The sequence below is a fragment of the Chiloscyllium plagiosum genome, unplaced genomic scaffold, assembly GCF_037043375.1.
Source record: "Chiloscyllium plagiosum isolate Xiang-an unplaced genomic scaffold, Cpla_swu_hap1 HiC_scaffold_35, whole genome shotgun sequence".
Classification (NCBI taxonomy): domain Eukaryota; kingdom Metazoa; phylum Chordata; class Chondrichthyes; order Orectolobiformes; family Hemiscylliidae; genus Chiloscyllium; species Chiloscyllium plagiosum.
The window spans coordinates 18,070,012-18,077,084 of NW_028270173.1; positions in this window are offsets into that span (position 1 = coordinate 18,070,012).

The following is a 7,073-nucleotide window of genomic DNA, read 5'->3' on the forward strand; positions in this document are numbered from 1 at the left end:
TGTTATGGCAGTAGTACCATTTGGGGAAGAAACAAAGGATTATTGGTCATTCCAGTGAAGTGGAATAAGGAAGATAAACTCCGGCAATTACCTGAATGGAGAGGTGGAACTGATCAGAAACCAATCATTGTATTACCAGAGGTGAAGAATGGTTGGCGAAACAGGGAGGCTTTAAGACAGAAGGTGGTGGTGGTGGAGGGTTGCTTTTCAGACTGGAGGCCTCTGACCAGTGGTGTGCCACAAGGATCTGTGCTGGGTCCAATGCTTTTCGTCATTTATATAAATGTTTTGGATGTGTACATATGAGGTATAGTTAGTAACTTTGCATATGACACCAAAATTGGAGGTGTAGTGGACAGCAAAAAAGGTTACCTCAAATTACAATGGGATCTTGGTCAGATGGGCTAATGGACTGAGGATTGGCAGATAGAGTTCAATTTAGATAATTGTGAGATACTGCATTTTGGGAAAGCAAATCATAGCAGGACTCCACCCCTATCTCCATCACCTTGCAATTGAGGGGCATGAATAGGATAAAGAGATAAAACATTTTCCCTGGCTGGAGGAGTCCAGAACTAGAGGGCGTCAGTTTTGAGTGAGAGGGGGAAGATATAAAAGACACCTAAGGGGCAACCTTTTCACGAAGAGGGTGGTATGTGTATGGAATGAGCTACCAGAGGTAGTGGTGGACGCTAGTGCAATTGCAACATTTAAAAGACATCTGGATGGGTATATGAATAGGAAGGATTTGGCGGGATATGGGCCGGGTGCTCACAAATGTGACTAGATTGGATTGGGATATCTGGTCAGCATGGATGAGTTGGATTGAAGGGTCTGTTTCCTTGCTGTACATCTCTATGACTCTATGACTTATACGTTTAATGGTAAGATCCTGGTGAGTGTTGCTGAACAAAGAGACCTTGGAGTGAAGTTTCATAGTTCCTTGAAAGTAGAAACTCAGGAAGATAGGATAGTGAATAAACATTTGGTATGCTTGCCTTTATTGGTCAGAGTATTGAGTACAGGAGTTGGAAGGCCATATTGCGGCTGTACACAACATTGGTTAGGCCACATTTGGAATATTGCATGCAATTCTGGTTTCCTTCCTATCAGAAGAATGTTGTGAAATTTGAAAGGGTTCAGAAAAGATTTACAAGGATGTTGACAGGGTTAGAGGGTTTGAGCTATAGGGAAAGGCTGAATAGGCTGGGCTGTTTTCCCTGGAGCATCAGAGGCTGAGAGGTGACCTTCTAGAGGTTTATAAAGTCATGAGGGGCATGGATAGGATAAATAGACAAGGTCCTTTCCCTGGGGTAGGGGAGTCCAGAGCTAGAGGGCATAAGTTTAGGGCGAGAGAGAAAAGATTTAAAAGGGACTAAAGGGGCAACTTTTTCACACAGAGGGTGGTGCGTGTATGGAATGAGCTGCCAGAGGAAGGGGTGGAGGCTGCAACATTTAAAAGGCATCTGCATGGGTGTATGAATAGGAAGGGTTTGAAGGGATATGCACCAAGTGCTGGCCAACAGGACTAGATTAGGTTAGGACATCTGGTCAGCATGGACAGGTTGGTTCAAAGGGTCTGTTTCTGTGTTATACATCTCTATGACTCTATGACCGACACTAATAAAGGATAGAGAGAGCTTCAGGGAGGGAATTCTGGAGACCATTGTCCCTGCAGCTAAGGCTGGGCCAAAATCAATGGAACAATGAAAATCAGGAAGGAACAGAAGCCAGGATTCGTGAAATGAGGACCCCAAGTTTCCTTTCACTGACTTGCGGGACATAGGCGTCGCTGGCTGGATTGCCTATCCCTAGCTGCCATTGAACTAAGCGGCTGGCTGAGCCATTTCAGATAACAGTTGAGAAGTCAACTGAGGGTCTGGAGTCACATGTAGGCCAGACCAAGCAAGGATGGTAGATTCCCTTCTCTGAAAGACAGGTGGCTTTTCTGAGAATAGGCAATAATTTTGTGGTCATCAGTAGACGATTAATTCCAGATTTTTAAAAAACTGAGTTCAAATTCTACTGTGGTGCAATTTGAACTTGGATCCCCCAGAACACCTCCAGTCTCTGCGCAAGCATGCCCCTGACCTTCCCATTGCCGGTCACGTTAGCACAACATCCTGCTCACATGCTCACTTATCTGTCCTCAGCGTACTGCAGTGTTTCAGTGAACCACAGTGCACACTGGAGGAGCACCATCTCATCTCCAGAATAGGCACTTTACACCCTCTGGGCTCAGTATTGAGTTCAACACTTTCAGATTGTGAACCCATTCCTTCCCTTTATTTTAAGCTTTGCTTGTTACCCTCTCTCCCCTCCCTCCACCGCAGTGAGACTGTCTATTCGTTCAAGATTGGCAGGAGATACACCGTTGTTCTGCAATTCTCACATTCTGATCACTTAATCTGAACTACCAATATCTTTTCTCTTCCAGCACTCTGCACTTCCCTCCTCACTCCCCTCCCCTCCCACCCCATAGCATAAAAGTTGTCCCCTTCACACTTCTCATCAGTTTCACAGCACCAGGGACCCAGGTTTGATCCCAGCCTCGAGCGACTGTCTGTGTGGAGTTTGCACATTCTCCCCGTGTCTGCGTGGGGTTCCTCCGGGTACTACGGTTTCCTCCCACAAGCCAAAGATGTGCAGGTTAGTGTGGACTAACCACACTAAATTGCCCCATAGTGTTCAGGGTTGTGTAAGTTAGGTGCATTAGTCAGGGGTAAATGTAGAGTAATGGGGAAGAGATTTGGGTGGGTTACTCTTTGGAGGGTCAGTGTGGACTTGTTGGGCTGTTTCCACACTGTAGGGATTCTATGAATCTAATGAAGAGTCATCTAGACACAAAATGATTTGGAGATGCCGGTGTTGGACTGGGGTGTACAAAGTTAAAAATCACACAACACCAGGTTATAGTCCAACAGGTTTAATTGGAAGCAGAGCGCTTTAGGGAACATCTCAGAGACACCCGCATCAATCAACCAAATCGCCCAGTGGCTCAACATTTCAACTCCCCCTCCCACTCTGCCGAGGATATGGAGGTGCTGGGCCTCCTCCACCGCCGCTCCCTCACCACCAGACGCCTGGAGGAAGAACGCCTCATCTTCCGCCTCGGAACACTTCAACCCCAGGGCATCAATATGGATTTCAACAGTTTCCTCATTTCCCCTTCCCCCACCTCATCCTAGTTTCTAACCTCCAGTAACTCGACCTGTCCGGACTTGTCCGACCTGCCCAGCTCCTTTTCCACCTATCCACTCCACCCTCTCTTCGTTGACCTATCACCTTCATCTCCTTCCCCACCTACCTATTGTACTCTATGCTACTCTCTCCCCACCCCCACCCTCCTCTAGCTTATCTCTCCATGCTTCAGGCTCTCTGCCTTTATTCCTGATGAAGGGCTTTTGCCCGAAACGTCGATTTTGCCTGTCCTCGGATGCTGCCTGAATTGCTGTGCTCTTCCAGCACCACTAATCCAGAATCTGGTTTCCAGCATCTGCAGTCATTGTTTTTACCTCCTTAATTGGAAGCACACTAGCTTTCGGAGCGACGCTCCATCAGGTGATTGTGGAGGGCTCGATCGTAACACAGAATTTATAGCAAAAATTTGCAGTATGTAACTGAAATTATACATTGAAGAATTGATTGTCTGTTAATCTGTTAGAATACAGTGATAGTTTCACTTCTTTCATGTGTAAATCATAAACCCCTTTTTGTAAAGTTGCATTCTCAGGTTAGCTGTTAACAATGGTGATAGCTAGACAATATGTTGAAGGTGTTAGCCCCTGTGTTCTCTGTCTATGACCTGATGTTTAGATTGATTCCAATCTAAAAAGTGAGATAACAGAGTTTTACATAAATTCATGCAGTTTTTGAGCTCAAAATGTTAGCTTGCTCTCTTTCTCTCTCTCTCCATGGATGCTGCCTGACCCCTGAAGAAGGGTCACACCCGAAATGTTGACTTCTCCACCTCCTGATGCTGCCTGGCTTGCTGTGTTCTTCTCGCCTCCTGCCTGTCTACTTTGGATTCCAGCATCTGCAGTTTTTTTTTGTCTCATCCCACTGTGATCTCCAGCACTTTTTGTTTTCAGTTCACATTCCAGCATCTGCAGTAATTTACCCTCCAAAATATTAACTGAGTTTCCAGAGATATTACCAATGGGCCATCACCCCTTGAAGAGACATATTCATTGAATTATTATGGAAATACAGTCAGCGCTGAAGCAAACATTTCTGCCAATTTGCTACTCCCACGGTCAGCAATGTGATACTGAACGGATCCTGAAGGGTTTTCAATTTTGTGATGTATGTAGATTCTGGGGTAAATGTCGACAAGGAAATCGGGCAAGAACTCCCCAGAAATGGTGTGGTGGGGGGTATTTCACGTCAGTGAAAGACAACGCCTTCAATGTTCCCTTCCCCCAATGCTGCCTGTCTCTCTGCCTCTCTCACACACTCTCACGGCTGCTGGGATTCGTGCCCAGATCAATCGAAACTGAGGTTTGGGGAATGCTGTCAAGTCGTCTGTTTTGCCACTGATTACCGGTAGCTTGCTGTGCTGGCCTTTAGAAAGAACAGCAGTTCGGAAATTCGGCTGGAGAATTTCTCTCGTGTACTTTGGATGTGGAGAGAAACAAATAATTGAAAAAAAAGCATTTCTGACAGGAAATGAGATCAGAACTTTTCGCCTGTTCGGGGGATTTTTTTTCCCCTTTTGGTAACTTTTTTGTTTCCTGAAAACTTCGAGCCGGTCAAAATGGGCTGCATTGCCAGGAACTTGCCATCGGAGCACAGATCAAGAGTCTCCCTACATGACCAGGAAATCTACTAACACATTACTCCTTCTTTCTCCCATTTCCACCCCCACCACTGCATGTTCTCCTGATGAGTGATTTGCACTCCCATAGAAAATAGGAGTTGGGAGTTTATTTTACTGGTTGATGGGATGTTGGGTAAGCCAACACTAATTGCCCATCACTAATTACCCAGAGGGCAGTTGAGAGTCTTTGGATCTGGAACCACATGCAGGCCAGATCAGGTAAGGGTTAGAGACCAAAAAGAAACTGCAGATGCTGGAATCCAAAGTAGACAGGCAGGAGGCTGGAAGAACACGGCAAGCCAGGCAGCATCAGGAGGGGGAGAAGGCAACACTTTAGATGTAAACTTTGTTCAGGACTGGGGATGGGTGTGGGGGAAGCTGCAGATAAAGCTGCAGTTTCCTTCCTTAAAGGACATTAGTGAACCAGATGGTCTTTTTCGGCAACGTTTTCACGGCCATCATTAGACTCGTAAATCCAGACTTTAATTGAATTCAAAATCCACCATCTGCCATGCTCCCAGGATGTTACCCGGGTCCTCTCTGGATTGACAGTTCAATTATAACAGCACTAGGCCATCACTTCCCCCTCAAATGGGAGTGGATCATTCCAACTTTCTGCACTACTCAATATAATCGCCAAGTGTAAGGTAAGCAAACCAAATACAACACAGATGTGGGGGTGGGAGGAGAGGGGCGCTGCAGGGTGGCGAAGATGCAAAGACAATGGAGAACCAACATAAAGTGGTCAGTATTTAATTCAATGTTGAGACCTCAAGGCTGTGATGTGCCTAAGCGGAAGGTGAGATGTTCTTCTGAGGAAGGGTCACGAGACCCGAGAGGTTAACTCTGCTTCCTCTCTCCGCAGATGCTGCTAGACCTGTTGAGTTTCTCCAGCAATTTCTGAGTAATTTGTGTGTGTGTGTCAGAGCAAATGTTAGCATGCAAGTGAGGGGGTGTCTATTGAAATGGAAGGGTTCGGGTTATTTCTGTGGTTGGAACAGAGGTGCTCTGCAAAGCAGTCACCTCATCTGCATTTGGTCCGGCCATTGTAAATAAGTGTTTGAGAAAGTGTTTCCAGTGTTTTAGGCTGCATTCCTGGAATATTATGCCCTGACATTACTGCTGACAATATTGCAGTGTTACCACTTCCCTTAAGAATGGGTGTGCTGCTGTTCACAGGGTATATATAATACATGAGGGGTGATGTTCTCATCCTCACCTACACCAGATATAAAAGTGAACATCATCCAATCTTTTAGAGACATGGAATTATATAGCACAGAAACAGACTTTTCGGACCAACTCGTCCATGCTGACCAGATATCCTAAATTAATCTAGTACCATTTGCCAACATTTGGCCTATATCCCTCCAAACCCTTCCTATTCATATACTGATCCAGATGCCTTTTAAATGCTGTAATTGTACCAACCTCCATCACCTCCTCTAGCGGCTCATTCAATGCACGCACGACCCTCTGTGTGAAAATGTTACCCATCCTGGATCCTTTTAAATCTTTCCCCCTCACCGTTAACTTACGCCCTGCAGTTATGGACTCCCCTAACCTGGGGGAAAAAAGACCTTGTCTATTCACCCTATCCATTCCCCTTATGATTTTAAAAAACTTCTATAGGGTCGTCCCTCAACTAGCAATGTACCAGAGAAAACAGACCCAGCCTATTCAGCCTCTCCCTGTAGCTCAAACCCTCCAACCCTGGCAACATCCTTGTAAATATTTTCTGCACCCTCTCAAGTTTAACAACTCCCTACAGAAGGGAGACCAAAATTGAATGCAGTTTTCCAAGGGTGGTCTAACTGATGTCTGGTAAAACCACAACACGACATTCCAAATCCTATACTCAATGCACTGATCGATAAAGGTAAGTGTACCAAATGCCTTCTTCACCACCCTGTCTACCTGTGATTCCAATTTTAAGAAACTATGCACCTGCACCCCTTGGTCTCTTTGTTCAACTACACTCCCCAGGACCCTACCATTAACTGGATAAGTCCTGCCCTGGTCTGCCTTTCCAAAATGCAGAAACTGCCTGTTGGCTTAGTTTGACTGAAATGAACACTGGGGTCTTTCAGTAAGATTTCTGTGTAGCCTGTGCCTCATCAGAGACAGTTTAAGCAAAAACTAAACTTGGGGACAGTGTAGGGAGTGGGAACCACCACAAAACATGTTTAGGAAATCAGAGTGGCTGACTCTTAAGGAGATTTTGGGGAACAGGAAGGAAGAGAATGGGGTGATC